This window comes from Ambystoma mexicanum, chromosome 3p, assembly GCF_040938575.1.
Source record: "Ambystoma mexicanum isolate Mex_15411 chromosome 3p, UKY_AmexF1_1, whole genome shotgun sequence".
Taxonomy (NCBI): Eukaryota; Metazoa; Chordata; class Amphibia; order Caudata; family Ambystomatidae; genus Ambystoma; species Ambystoma mexicanum.
In genome coordinates this window covers 655,980,190-655,995,808 of record NC_090925.1, presented here as the reverse complement: position 1 = coordinate 655,995,808, position 15,619 = coordinate 655,980,190, and positions in this window count along the sequence as shown.

Sequence of the window (15,619 nt, the reverse complement as noted above, 5' to 3'; positions counted from 1 at the left end):
CCTCCATACACACCACCAACCTGGATGGCTCTGCACCGTCTTCTGCCGTTGCAAGCCCCTGTGGGGGCTCACCCACCCTTTCTGCTGCAGCCGTAGTGGCAGACGTGGCACCAGTCCCCTCGCTCCCGGATAATGGAATTTCCTGGGATGGTGACTGGGCCTTGCGTCGCCGGCCGGTGGAGGCATCCCTGCCGCTTTCCTCCACAGCGCTGTCTCCGCCATCTTCTTCACTCTCTGCTGTGTAAAGGGAGACATTGAACACAAGCATTAGAGTACTGTACAATAGTCCTCTAGACAGAAAGCAATAGCACATGAGTGGCACTGTCAAACGTCATTTGCATCATGTCCCTCCACAACACATGGGTCAGTGCAGGCAACGCACATGCAGAAACAGGCACGGCACATGCAACAAACATTGGTATCCATGTCAAAGGCACCGTAGATACACCCAATGGTGGGCTGATACCACATGCATCATGTAACATGCAGCTCACATGCACACACATTACCGGAGGGTCATGCATCTGGTCACGTATACCCCCAGACACAGTGGATAAAAGGATGACTAGGCTGTATCAGTGAATCAACACATCATCAAGGACATGTGTCATGCATTCATGGTGTTTACTAGTCACTCACAGACTACTCAGACACACAGACATGTACACCATGCATGTACATAACAGCAGCACCCATCTCTCACACCCCAAACATGTCCAAGTACAGCCACAGCCATGCATACATGTGTGCATTCTGCATGCTGCTCCGCATGATTCATTGTAACACATACAGCATCCATGTGGGTTACGCCTGACTGGACTCACATGCAGCACCATCATGTCCCTGCAAACACACATCCATACATGACCCATGTCACACATACAGCCAAGTAGCTAACTACCTCCACACCGCAACATGTACTGTTTTACATGGGAATGCATGGGCACTTACTGCTCGACTCCAGACGGGCCTGCATCCTGAGGATCTGGTGGTGAAGCACTGGGTGAATGCCCTCCAGGACCCTCATCTGCTGGGTGGTAAGCTGACCCCGGTCCCCCTCTGCATCCGCTGCGTCTAAGAGGTGCCGGGCCTTCTTGAGGGTCCTGGACTTGTAGTCACCCCCGCACTTCTGGACATGTTTGATGTTGCGGGGTGCCACCCCCTCCGCGTTGATGGCCCCCACTATGTCCGTCCAGATCCTCCTCCGTCCTTCCTTGTCGGCGCGTGATGGTGTGAAGAGGGCATCATAATGCTCCAGAACTTGCTCCACCAGAATACCAACTTCCTTTTCACTGAAGCTGGTTGCCCTCTGCCTCTCTGCTGGGGGGTTGCCACTGGTGCCGGATGTTGTGTCGGACATGGCAACCCCTGAGGCAGGTTTGTGTGGGCAAATGGGTCCTGGGGCTGGGCTGTGGAGTGATGGAACACCAGTCGGGAGTCTTCTGTTCCAGCAGGGGTGGTCCCAGCAACTGGACCCCTGCAGATGGCAGATGTGCAGGCACCAAATGGCAGGGCACAGTGGCAGCAGGCAGGCAGGCAGCAGCAGATGGCTCGTGGGAGGCTGCTCAGGGCTCTTGGGGGCAGTAATTTGGCCTTCTGGGCAGGAGCGTGGTCTTCCATGTGTTGTCGCGTGGCCAGCTTGATACAGAGTGATTTGGCACGTGAAAAGACAGCACATCAGCGTGTAGTTCGAGGAAAGGCCCTCAGCGCGTAAGTGCGTATGTGACATAACACGCATGGGTGTTTGCCTCAGCACGGGTGCATCACACATGCAAAAACAGCATGTCCACGTGTGAATGCATGTAATTCGAGGAAAGGCCCTTAGCGCGTATGTCACGTAACACGCGCAAGCGTTTCCATCAGCACGGGTGCATCCGCAAGTGCAAAAACAGCACGTCTGCGTGTGAATGTGTGTAATTCGGGGAAAGGCCCTTAGCGCGTAAGCACGTATGTGACATAACACACGCAGGTGTTTTTTTCTGCACGGGTTAAAGGTCCCACTTGTGTTTCCATTGCCCTGTACGTGCTTTTCATGGAGAGCATGAGTGTGTTTTCCTGACGTTGGGTTTCACATGCGATTAATTCACAGAGGCTAACATGCGGGGGTGTTGCCTACGCATTCTTCTTTTACACACAAGGCAGACAGTGAGTTGTACATGCTATTTCTCCCACTGAAGGTGTCTCTGTTTGTGCATAGCCCTTTTTTTCGGTCATACTAGCCTGCGTGTTGATCGCGTATGCATTTCTTGTGTTCCTGGCTGCCACAGCATACTTTGTGTGTTTTTTTACACGCACGTGGGATACCGGGGTCGCATATCTCTTTTTCTTGCTTTTTTTGGATGCCTGAGCATTGCATGACCCGTCATTTTTCCTAAAGGGCCCCAGGCAACTTTGCAGGAGCACAGGGGTGCTGTTTTCATCATGTACCTTACCCCCTCACCCAAGTTGGCCAGGACAATTGTTGTGTGCACCTCCCATTAAACCTGGTCATCAGGCATCCCAAAAAGGCTACTCCTGGGCAAGAAAATGTGGGGCAATGCTATTCTCCTCCTCCTGCGGTGTCCCACGATCACTGCTGCGAGGAACGCGACATTCATCGTGGCTGTATATGCTTGTTTGTTGTTTGCGCATACTTTTATGCTGCACGGGGGTGCTTCCGCCTGCTTTCTTGTGGCGGACGTAATTGTGCGTGTGTTTTCCCTATATGATTCCATGAATATGTGTAGTTCGCGTGCGTGTGGGCATTCCGTGTACTTCCCAGCAGTACTTCCCCAGCTACGCCCTTATTTTCACGCGTTGTTCCGCATTCCGCGGATTACGCCCCCTTTTTGGTGTGTGCGCTAATGTTGTGCGATTTCTCTGTGCGCGTCGTGCACAGCGTTCGGGATGTTGCAGTGATGTGTGCGCCCGTGTGCACCACGCACGCATTTGGTGCACATCCTGGGAAATACACACGCAGGGCCTTCCATGAATCGCACGCCTGCGTTTCGCAGGCGTGCGCCGGCTTTTTCAAGCGTGCGCCAGCTTGCACCACAAATTTCAGAGCACATTTATTCCATGAAATACCCTCAAAGTTCTTTGGAGTAAAACATCTTAACCAGGATGTGAGAATGGGTATTGGAGAAAAATGTTTGCACCAAAATCAATGTAGACTAATCTGTAATATAAGAGCTGTAACAGATGGATTAAACATGGATACAGAAATGTATCGTTTCCTGTAAAAATGTATGAACTAATGGAAGTGGTGCCTGAGAGTTATAATTCACATTAGTATTCTAATGCAACACACATTCTGATTGGCTCTCGCCGGGTCCTTACCCGGCTGAGAATCCTTCGATTCTCGGCCGGGACTCCAGCTACCTTGTCCTCGGCGGGGTGGCGTGGCAGCCCCTCAGCCAATGAGGAGGCTCTAAGTGGGGCCATCCCTGCACCGAGCCTCCCCACGGCTGAGAGGCTGCCTCTGCCCCCCGCTGGGGACTCGGGTAAGCTTTTTTAATTTTTTTTCTCCCCCCTTCCCCTCCCTCCCGCCCTCCCAACCCCACTTACCTTCTGCTTATTTTTTTTCAGGAGCGGATGCGCTGGGAACACTTGTGTTCCCAGCGCATCCGCTCTCGAAGGCCCCCATGGAAAGAGAAATCGGACTCCCGTTTTCCCTTTCCCGGTGGCCATTTTCTTGGTCGTTTTTTTTTTTTTTTCTGTCCCAAAACGCTGCGACGTTTCGGGACAGAAAAAAAATGCTTTTAGTGCCCCAGTCACGCATATAATGCGGACTGGGGTACTAATAGCAATATGACCCTTGCGGCGGGGCATTACTGACTCTGGTAATGCCCCGGGGCCCATAGTTATAGGACCGAGCGAAGCCCCCGCCGCTCTGGTCATATTGCTTAATTATGACCAATCCCCACCCCCAGCTCATACCACCGTGCTATAACAGTGTACACATTAATCACATTTTATCAATGAGGCCTTGATAACAGCAAAAATAGCAATTAAACAAAATGTATGTTAAATTACATTCCAAATTAGACCTTAAACTAATATGGTTTAATCATCCTACTCACAATATGAGATGCCACTTAAGCAACAAAATGCTATATCTTAATGCACAAAAATCTGATTGCATATTATGATGGGTAGACCCGACCTTTTCAAAATATGAACAAGGTAAGACAATTAAAAGACCTCTGTGACGTCCCGAGTGTGCACTGGGCATGTGCGAGCCTCGTTTGGGCCCGCGCATGCGCAAGGTAATAAAGGAAGTCCGTGTGGCAGTTGCCGCCGGCTGATGCAACTGGCAACATCGTGTCTGACTCCTCTGTGCATGTCTGTGTGTGTGCATGTGTGAGTGGTTCCATACACCCCGCTGGGCCACACAACAACTGGCGCCGAGGCGGGATGCTGCACGAGCGGCGTGAAACACACATGGCACGTTGTAGCAGCGACGTCACGGCAGACGAGTCACCACCCGGCGGGTGCATTCCGGCGACGTTCTAGAAGCAGGCGCACAGTGGTAGCGGCCTGAGAAGGTGCTCGTGCGCCACTGGCTCCATTTCTACCAATTTTTGGAATTTCTGGCTATCCTCCACACACAGAGGATGGCCCATTGAAGGCAGGCACCACATGAAGGGGACCTGAAAGCAGCAAATTGCAACAAGGGGGCCACCCCACGCAGTAATAGAAGTGAAGGTACGTGCAAGACCCTCCAGAGTCAGGTTTGCGGCCTCCAGCCCAGCAGGAGGTGCCTGTGCGACCTGTGAACATGGCAGACAGTGATGGAGAGGCAGAAACTGCAGCAGTGGCGGCGAGAGCACAACAGGGAGCCTTGTTACCCATGCAAGAATTTGATGTGTCAGGACCCCCTTCGAAATTGGGCCCAAGATGGCGGCTTTGGATCAAAAAACTGGATATGTACTTTACAGCAACGGGGATTAATGATGACAATGCAAAGAGGGCCACCTTGTTATACTCAGCAGGCTTAGAGGTCTTACGCATTTACGAGTCCCTCAACTTACAGGTAGGCATATATGCCGAGGTGAAGAAGGCGCTGGAGAAGTATTTCATACCGCTCTCGAATGTCGACTACGAGAGTTTCCTCTTCTGCGGGCAAAAGCAGAGGGAGGAGGAGTCGCTAGACCAGTTCTTTGCCCGGCTTCGAATGATGGCCACCTCTTGTCGATGGGACAATGATGAGTGCATGATATGTAATCAGGTTCTGCAGGGTTGCAGTTCCAGCAAACTGCGGAGGCAAGTGTTAAGAGAACCAGGCTGGTCCCTGCAGCAGATATTGGACAGTGGCAGAACATTTGAGCTGGCCGAGTCCAGAGGTGCGAAAATGGACGCGGCGGTGCGTCCAGGAGCTTCGGAGGAAGCGTTCGCCATGGGGAAACGGTCGATGTCAAGCGACAAGCGGGGGCAGAGAAAGCAGGAAAGTCGCTCGACTGCGGGGTCTGACAGCATTTGCCAGCAGTGCGGCTATGATCTGCCCCACTCAGAGGAATGTCCTGCCAAGGACAGGTCATGTGGCAGATGCAATGGACCTGGCCACTATGCCCGAATGTGTCGCGCCCCCGCCCCGGTGTCAGTGCAGAGAGGCCCAGCCAGAGCACGTGGTGGTGGCTCAAGAAAAATGCGAAGCATCGCGGCGTTGGAGCAGGAGATACAGAGGCTTCACATGGCCGAAGAGGAGGAGGAAGAAGAAGAAGAAGAAGAAGTAATCTTCATCTCGAACATTGCTTCAGGTGCCAAGAACAAGAGACAGCCTAAATGCGTAGTCGACATCCAGGGGGTGCTGACGCAAGTGCTCATCGATACAGGTGCATCGGTCTGTGTGCTGGCCGCAGACCACTATAGGCGGATTCCGGGACCTCCGGCGCTAAGCACATCAACTACCAAGATCTTTACATTTGGTGGGGATACCCCCCTTCCAATTGATGGCGTGTTCATAGCGCCCGTGTCCAAGGAAGGTAAGACCATAAAGGCACGGTTCTTCGTTACGGACGTGAGCCGCCACTCGTTGCTCAGCTGCGCAGCATCCGAGGCCCTGAATTTGGTCCATTTCACGATGGCAGTTTATCAAATGGACATCGAGGTGCTGTTAAACAAATTTACAGGCATTTTTGAAGGGGTCGGAAAGTTGAAAGCACCACCGGTGCGGCTGCACATTGATAATACGATCAGGCCAACCGCCCTGAAGCACAGCGAATTCCGTTCCACCTGAGGGAAAAGGTAGAAGAGGAGCTTCACTTGCTGGTCAACAATGACATAATTGAAAGGGTGGGAGGGCCGACACCCTGGGTATCCCCCATAGTAGTGGCGCCAAAGCCGAAGCAGCCAGGGGCTGTGAGAATTTGTGTGGACATGCGTCTCCCCAATGCTGCCATTAAGAGGGAGAGGCACCTCACGCCAACGCTGGACGATATTATAGGCGAATTACAGGGAGCGAAAGTATTTTCGAAATTGGACCTACGAGCGGGCTATCATCAGCTTGAGCTCCACCAAGACTCTAGGTTCATCACCGTGTTCACGACGCACGAGGGGCTTTATCAGTTTAAACGCCTGAGTTTTGGCATCTCCTCAGCGGCGGAGGTCTTTCAGAACACTATAAGAGGGGCACTTGCCGGCCTAAAAGGGGTGTTGAACATAAGTGACGATATCTTGGTGTTTGCGGACACAGAAGCCGAGCACATGAGAAGGCTCGAGAGCACACTCAAGAGATTGCACGACCTAGGCCTCACCTTGCACCGCCAGAAATGTGAGTTCCTCAAAGATCGGATTGGGTTCATATTTCATGCAGTGGGAGGGTCACCGGACCCGGAAAAGATCAGGGACATTCGAGAGGCAGCGGCGCCAACATCCCCCACGGAGGTAAGAAGCTTCCTGGGGATGGTGAACTATTTCGGACGCTTTATCAAGGGCCTCGCCTCCTTATCAGAACCCCTCAGAGCATTGACCAGAAGCGATGCAGTGTGGAAGTGGGAAGGCAAGGAGCAGGAGGCGTTTCAGGCCCTCAAGAATGCCCTGTCGGATGGGGACACCATGGCCTACTTTAACCCCGCCGTACAGTCGGAGATTGTCGTTGATGCCAGTCCGGTGGGAGTAGGGGCAGTGCTTTTGCAGCCGGATGGAAGAGGAGACATGAGACCTATTGCATACGCCAGCAAGGCCCTCTCTGATACTGAAATGCGATACTCGCAAATTGAGAGGGAGGCGCTCGCCATTTTGTGGGGTTGCCACCATTTCCGCCTGTATATTTTGGGAAAGCCTGTGATAGTGGTAACAGACCACAAGCCCCTACTACCAATACTGGCGGGCCTCTCTTCGAAGCCACCACCAAGAATAGAGAGGTGGATGCTGGCCCTGATGGAGTATGGGGTGCGACTAATATATAGGCCAGGCACCAACAATCCGGCGGACTACCTGTCACGTCACCCCAACGCTGGAGGTACCAACAAAGGCAGAGAGGTGTCAGACTGCCAGGGATTACTCTGTCATGTGGTGGATGGGGCGCTCCCAGTAGCGTTGTCGAGAGCAACCATTGCCTCAGAGTCATCTAAGGATGAAGTTTTTGACATCACTAAGGAGGCCATTAGAAGTGGAGAATGGAGGGAGATGCTGTGCAACAACTCCCGGCGCCAGTAGGAGGCCCAGAGAGATCTTCAGGAACTCTGGCGGGTAAAGGAGGAGCTCTCAATATCCGATGATGGTCTGCTACTGAGAGGGAGGCAAATTGTAATACCGCAGACACTAAGGAAGCGGGTGCTTGAACTGGCACACATCGGACATCAAGGGGTGGTCAAAACGAAAGCGAGACTACGACCAAAGGTGCGGTTTCCGGATCTAGAAGAAAAAGTCGAGGGCTTCGTGAAGAGGTGTTTGGCTTGCCAGGCGGTGACCCCGGGAGAAAGGGCTCCCCCTATAAGCTCGATGGAGCAGAGTGAGAAGCCGTGGGGGACAATCCATGTAGACTTTGGTTCGACGGGTCGGGGCATGTACTTCCTGGTAGCCGTTGACCAATGGTCGAGATACCCGGAGGTGGAGGTGGTAGAATCAACGGCAACAGAATTCACCACGAGGGCATTCGACAGAATGTTTGCAGCACACGGCTTTCCGGAGCTGCTCTGCTCCGACAATGGATCACCGTTTACCGGCAACCAATTTGCGCAATACCTCCGTGATAGGGGAATACAGCACCACAGAGTCTCGCCATTGTGGCCTCGCGCTAACGGAGAAGCGGAAAGAATGATGCGCACGCTGAATAAAGTGCTGAGGATCTCGGCCAACGGAGGTGACGACCTGCAGAAGAAGCTAGTGGAGTTCTTGCGGGAATATCGGACCACACCCCATCAGTCCACGGGTGTCGCCCCGGCGGAGGCCCTGTTTGGACGCTGCCCCAGAGGAATGATACCTGAAATGGAGGGGAGGAATCCAGGCATCATAGACAATGAAAAGGTACGACAAGAGCGGGCCATACACAATCAGAAGGAAAGTGACAGGCGAGGCCTGCAGGGCAAGGAGATCCGTGTCGGAGATTCAGTGCTAGTCAAGAACCGTCATCCCGAAGGAAAGCTACTCTACCATTTGAACCACACCCTTGGAAAGTCACCCATGTAAAGGGGACCGTGGTGACGGCCGCCTGTGAGCCCGGTACGGTCACGCGTAATGTGTCTTTCTTCAAGAAGGTGGACACCTCAACAGGAATGTCCAGTGCCCAAGCCGTGCCCGCCCAGGAAGAAGGCCCTGAAGAGCTGGGCGAGGAACCCATGAACATCGGAGCCCCAGCGGCGGAAGCAAGCACGGAGACCCCAACAGTCACGTCTAGGTATCCCTCAAGAGTGTCCAGGAGACCGCCTGCCCATCTCAAGGACTATGTGTTGGACTCAGGGGACTGAGCTCAGGATATCCGTGGCCGTCAGTAAGTGATGGGAATAGACCTGCTGCCAGGTCGCTCCAGTTAATGTTTTACTAAGTTAACTTCATGTTGTTGTTTGTTGTTAAAGATAAAAAGGGATGTGACGTCCCGAGTTTGCACTGGGCATGCGCGAGCCTCGTTTGGGCCCGCGCATGCGCAAAGGAATAAAGGAAGTCCGTGCGGCAGTTGCCGCCGGGTGATGCAACCGGCAACATCGTGTCTGACTCCTCTGTGCATGTCTGTGTGTGTGCATGTGTGAGTGGTTCCATACACCCCGCTGGGCCACACAACAACCTCAAATGCCAAATATGCATTATGAATTGTACAAAAAATGTTATGCCAGATCGGAATGAGAGTGCCTGAATCACATATGATTTCACAGGTGCACTTTGGACAAGAACCATGGCCAATGTACCTAGCAAAATAGATAATGTAGAAATATATTGACTAGATCAATAAGACTAATCCAATAAGATGGCAACTAAACTGAATACGTAAAAACATTTGGTCAATATGTAAGATGTAAAATCAAACGGGAACAGACTTTAAAACAGAACCCAAACGTCCCCACAACCAGCTACTAATTATATAGCAGATGAACTAGGCTAAGCAAAACGGACTCTGAAGGGAACTAACAAATGTAATCAGAACGCCAAGTTCACGTGACACAAGTGGCAACGACACGGATTGCGACAGGATATCTTGACTGAAACAAATCTTTGATTCTAACAGCCACAAGAAGCAGACGGCCGTTCGGAGCATCAAGCACACATGACACATCCCAATAGGTAAGACCAATCAGAAAATGCCTGCTAACATGACTGTGTTAAGTATTACAACTGTAACGCGTATAGAGTTACTTTAAACGTGTATGACACCTTTGCCACAATGGCTTTGCACCTAATGCATGGAGCCTTTATGTTGATGAAAGCAGTGAAGACGTGGGAATCGTACTATAAATATATATCACAGCAACCAACTTGTAAATGAGGTTAACAAATGACTTATACACAAATGAATGTACACAGTCTTTAACAACCGGAAGGCACAGTGAACCTTTAAATTCACAAAGTGTAATTGCACGGACATGCTCCAAAATAATGAACTGAATCGCATAAGACAGGCGGTCTTAATTTAGCCACTTATCTTAGAACAGGAAGTTGAGGATAACTAATTCAAAATAAAAGGAAATATCTTGGCATAATCGTAATGAGTATGAATCGTAATGAGTATGATGGATACCAAACAGAATATCATGATTATGACTAGTACATATAGCAATACGGAGTTAAGGAGTGAGTTACATTTGGATATAAACATAGCTCACACGAATTAGGTGGCACACGGCACAGCCACCATTCTAGGATTCCTACACATTCTATAAAACATAATGGAATGAATTTGATCAAAACACATAAGAATGTACCAAGCACAGCAAATATAAACTGGGAGAACTAAAATAATGAGCACTGAATACACAATATCATGTGCAATAGGCTGCATATTGATATTGAGTACACGTCTAACAGGCTGCAATCTAGCATGACCCTTATATACAAAAATGAGGTGGCACATGGCATAGCCACCATTCTTGGATTTAGAAACAATTAAAGACTGACAAAGACAAAAATAGAATTAATTGGACCAAAATCTACAAAAATGTGTCAGGAACAGATGACTACAATATCAAGAACTCAAGTTCATCCCACCACGTGCACTCAGCAGCACTTGATACAGGATCTCACCAAACACCAACCGACTACCGGCATTGATATTAGAATAAAACAAAATGAACTTTATTTATGGCTATAATATTGTCAAATTACAAAAAATATGTTTACAAAATTGTAAAAAGTCTCAATCGGGAATTATATATATTATACCTACAATCAAAATCCAGAACAATTGATCAATGTTGGCAGGGATCAGAAGATGGACGGCGAGAAGTTGCAAGATCACTCGCTCTAACAGGACCTGACATTAGTGAATTCCACTTACCTTAATTAAAGGTGAGTCTCATCTTGTCAAAACACAAAAGAAAATCAGAGTTAACAGGTTGGTGATTTCCTCCCATACACCAACTGTAATCAACTAACCTGGATTTCCCTTTTTCCCATCTAATTCCTCAGAACCACAGAAATGTGATCATTCAGGAACTTCAAAAACAAAAGAACAAAGAACATTGTTTGTGAACTAATAAATGCTAAATTTCTATATTATTTACACATTGTTCTGTAATTATGAATAACACATGATGCACCAAACCATTGTACTAGTGCCTTGAAGAAGGCCAAGAAAGAGCGAAACACATGCAAGTGCCTCCTAGCAGAGTTATGTTGGCACAAAAACGATATAAATTATGTATATGAATAAATTGAAACAATTGAATTAAAACCAATACGTATATTCACTAATTAGTGTGCATTTGAAAAGGATTGAAGAAACGAATTGTGCAAAAGTGCATACATTAATGCACACAGGCTCACAAAGAAACACAACCTCTGACCTAGACTTTAGAAGTGCCCCTTGATCACCGAGTGGCTGAATAGCTCAGAGTTTGGGCTACTGTGCTGCATAAGTCACCATTCGGTGTTGAGGCCGGGAGCTTGGGGATCGCCAGTTGTGCTACAAGACTCTCCACTGTCAGATTTCATGGTTCCAGCTTTAAGAAGACCCAAGATACGAGGCAAAGTCTGACCATAACAAGTGTGTCCTCCTGCGTTGCCATACATCAGTGGCTGTTGTCCAAATCAGCTTTCCTCCATCCAATTGTGTGCTGAGAGGGGCCCTGCATCGAGCTTTGTCTGCATTCTCCAACCTAAAGACCTTGCACCAGCATTTATCGCTGACCAGAGATCTACTTGAACCTGCAACCCCTGGCCGTCAGGAACCGGAGCTGAAGGTGGAATGTCTACAGAAAAACTGAAAAGTCCTATGAAGAATCAGAGTATGGGGGTAAGTAGTAACGATACTTAGCAGTACACCTTACTCCCTTTTAAAAGTGGGATAACCTTTAGAAACATTCACAACAGTTTGGCTTTACCATTGCTTGCTCGCACAATCACACCGAATGTTGGGGACACGTGTTAGTTAAAATAAATTGTCCTCTACAACTTGGAACTCCTCTTTGGACCCCAGAAACCCTACACAAATTATTCCCATCTCACAAAAATGTGTGGATCTTTGGTGACCCTTTGGGCACATAGCCCCATACATCTTAGGGATGGACTTCTAAAGTGATTGTTGTATCTCTGTGAACCTGTACTGCTGCATACTATACCTACCTTACTTTACAAGGGTTCTATATGTATTTTGCCCTACTCCAGTGATTGTATATATGTATCTGGTGTTGTGTGATAAAATGACATGCTAGCAGACAGTTTTCATAATGTAATATGGCCATAAATAATATGCATTTTTATAATTGACTGTCTAGGTCTGTTCCCTGTCTTTTCACTGTGTGTGTGCTCATTGAGAACCCCTTACAAGCTCACCACATTTTGAGACTTAGACGGCATCCACATACTTTAAACTGGTTTAGCTACAGCTCCCAATGTTGTCCCTGTCACTAAACTAGTTTGGGCTGCTATACATCTGCCCCCAAGCCAGAGTATAGAAAATTAGTTTTTATTTCACATTCTCTGTTTGCCTCTGCCAAACACTCTTGGTCACTGCATGCCTAGTGCACACCTCTCCGACCCTGCTGATAGTAGATGTAAATTTGGTGGATGGTAATGTGTGGCGAATAGGCAATTTGTATAATGCAACTAAGAACAGAATTAGCCGGGGGCCACTCAAGCCCTAATAGAGATACTGAAGAAGGCTAGGAGCCAGGAAGAGTGCCCCCAAATATCAGATTACTGGTGGGCGGCAACTTTAATTTAATAATAGGAAATTACACAGGGATCGATGGCAGCATTATGGATGAGGATGTAGCATTTGGTATTCATCCACCATGTCTGAAAGAGACCAGCGCAGACATTCCGGGCAAGAAATGTATGGATGTACTGATTCGGCTAGGGTTCAGAGAAGTAAATGAGAAAATTAAGTCCAATACCCCGGGTAAGCAAACTTTTGTAAATACGAAATATCACTTGATAATTGATTCTATTATCGTCGGTGTAGAGGTCTGTCAATGGATAAAGGAGTTTCGGTGGGACCAAGGGTTGAAAGTGACCACTACCCTCTTGTTCTAGTATTATGGTCTGGGAATTAAGGGTCTTTAATAGGGGCAATACTGCCCTATACGTCTATTTACAAAACATTGCAGTGGGGCATGGAGGACACTGATTACTTAGTTCCCAGGGTGATGTACACAGTCATGGATAATTTGGCGAGATACTTAAACCCAGCGACATCCTTGGAGATCAAATGGGAAACTTGGACAGTCATAATGTCCTGTATATCCCAGGAGTTTAGGAAGACTGCAGTGACCCTTCAACCAGGCCCAAAAAGGTTGGCATGGTTTAATCCAGAATGTAGGCGGGCGAAAAAAGCACTCCTACAGGCACTTAGAACCCAAAATAGATCACAGGCACATATTAGTGCAGGTAGGACAATGAATAAGCATGCACTAAAGTCAAGTAAGGCACAAAGGGCAGAAACCGCCTGGTGAAATTTGGAGAGATTACTGGAGGGTTATTGCGTAGGGTTTGCATGCTGAGAACATGCTGTCAAAAGACCATGCTGACAGGTATGAGAGGCAAGATGGATTAATAATTTTATGGCTTTATATGAAAACTGTGATCTGAGAAGGTGGACAACACAAAAGAAAGAGAGGCCCCTTATGACATCAATAGCATGGCTCTGTGTCTGGTGGGGTCAGAGGATAAGGTAGCATTAGCTCTTGCAGGACTCGCACATGGCAGGTCTGTAGACCTGGATTCTATCCCAATAGAGTTTGTTAAGCACAGTAAGACGATGTGGGTGCCTGCTATTACCTAGATATTTAACATCATACTGCAACCAGGTGCTCCACGAACCCGTTCTGGACATAATCTGAATCAGTGATTATGACCAGTTTGTGGAGTTGCTGTTGGACAGCAGTGAGGATGGCCTGATGAACTGCCATCAACTCTGCCACCTGACAACAACAGGGACCAATTTTGTTCCCAGCGGAGGGTTGCGGGGCATCATTCACCCAAGCATTCCCAACGCCGGCCACCAGATCCTTTTATCCGTTGTCAACATGGTAGGAGCACCCATCCACATGAACTGTGGCATTCCCTCGCACTTGTCTTCTTCATAGACTTTGTGCGGGGAGTTCAGGTACGCCTCCATGTTGTCCTGGATTTTAAGACTTTCGTCCTTGAGACAGTTTTCTCTGGCACAATAATGCAAGTCATCCAGGCCTTGCGCGAGGGGACTCTTCTTGTTTTGGCCATATCTGACCTCCACAGGAAAGCCTTGCATTGACAGAATCCAGGAAGTAATTCTGGAATTGCTCACATTTTGGACCCGGTTTCTGTCACTTTGGAGATATTGCAAAGGCTGGTGTTGAGTCTCCACTATGATGTGTTCTCCCTGGATGAACGTTGCCTTGAGTGCCTTCTCACAATCGTTGAATTTTTCCTCCACAGAAGATAAAGTCTTGCTTGCATAGGAGATGATTTTATTTACCTTGTCATACTTTTGATATAATTCTGCTGTCAAGCATGTATTCGAGAATCCAGTCTCCAAGAAGAACTCCTTGTTTTTGAAAGGGTAAGCTAGACAAGGCGCTTTTGAGAGGCTTCTTTTGAGTTGCTTTATTGCCTCGGCTTGTTCTGGACCCCACTCCCACTTGACCCCCCCTTCAACAGATGGATCAGGGATCTTGTGATCTCTGCATAGTCCTCAATGAACTTCCTACTGTAATTAATCAGTCCAAGGAGGCTCCTTAGCTCACACAGAGTGGTGGGGTCTCTCAGTTTTAGGAGTGCTTCTACTTTCTTCTCCTGGGGACTTAGAACCTCAGGAGTTATCTCGTGCCCCAAGAAGTTGACACGGGTCCTGCACCACTGTGCCTTTTGGAAGGAGAGTTTTCCTCCGGCAACCCTCAACTGTGTCAGAACATAACGGATTTCTGCTATGTGTTCCTCAACAGTTGAGCCTTTCATCAGGACATCATCTACATAGGCCAGGTTACCCTTTCACCCAAGTTGGGCATGAATTTGTTGCCAGAGTTGATGTATCCAAAGGGAGTCCAGGTCCAGGTGTATTGCTGCCCCCCAAAGGTAAAGGCCAGTTTGTATTGGTCCTTCCTACTGACAGGCACGATCCAGTGCCCAGTGGTCAGGTCAATGGAAGTGTATACCTTTGTCCCCTTGATCTGGGCCAGCCCTTGGTCAATGTAGGGAAGAAGCCATGGGGATGTAGGGACCCGTTTATTCATCTCCCTTAGGTCAGCACAGAGTCTCCACTGGCCGTTCGTTTTAAAATCCCTAGCACCAGATTATTAGAGATGCTGTGGACTGGACAAATTATCCCACGGGACTCAAAGTTTTTTATTATTTCCGTGAGGTACTCCATGGATCCGAGAGGCAAGCGGTATTGCTTCACAACCACTGGAGTCATTCCATGGTCCATGGGAATTATTGTTGTATGGATTTTGGTGCAACCACAGTCATACGAGTCTACCGCAAAGAGATCTTGAAAATCTAAGAAAACTTGTTTCAACTGTTGCTTATGCTCCGAGTCTCACAGGCAAATGCTATGTTGACTCACTCTTCA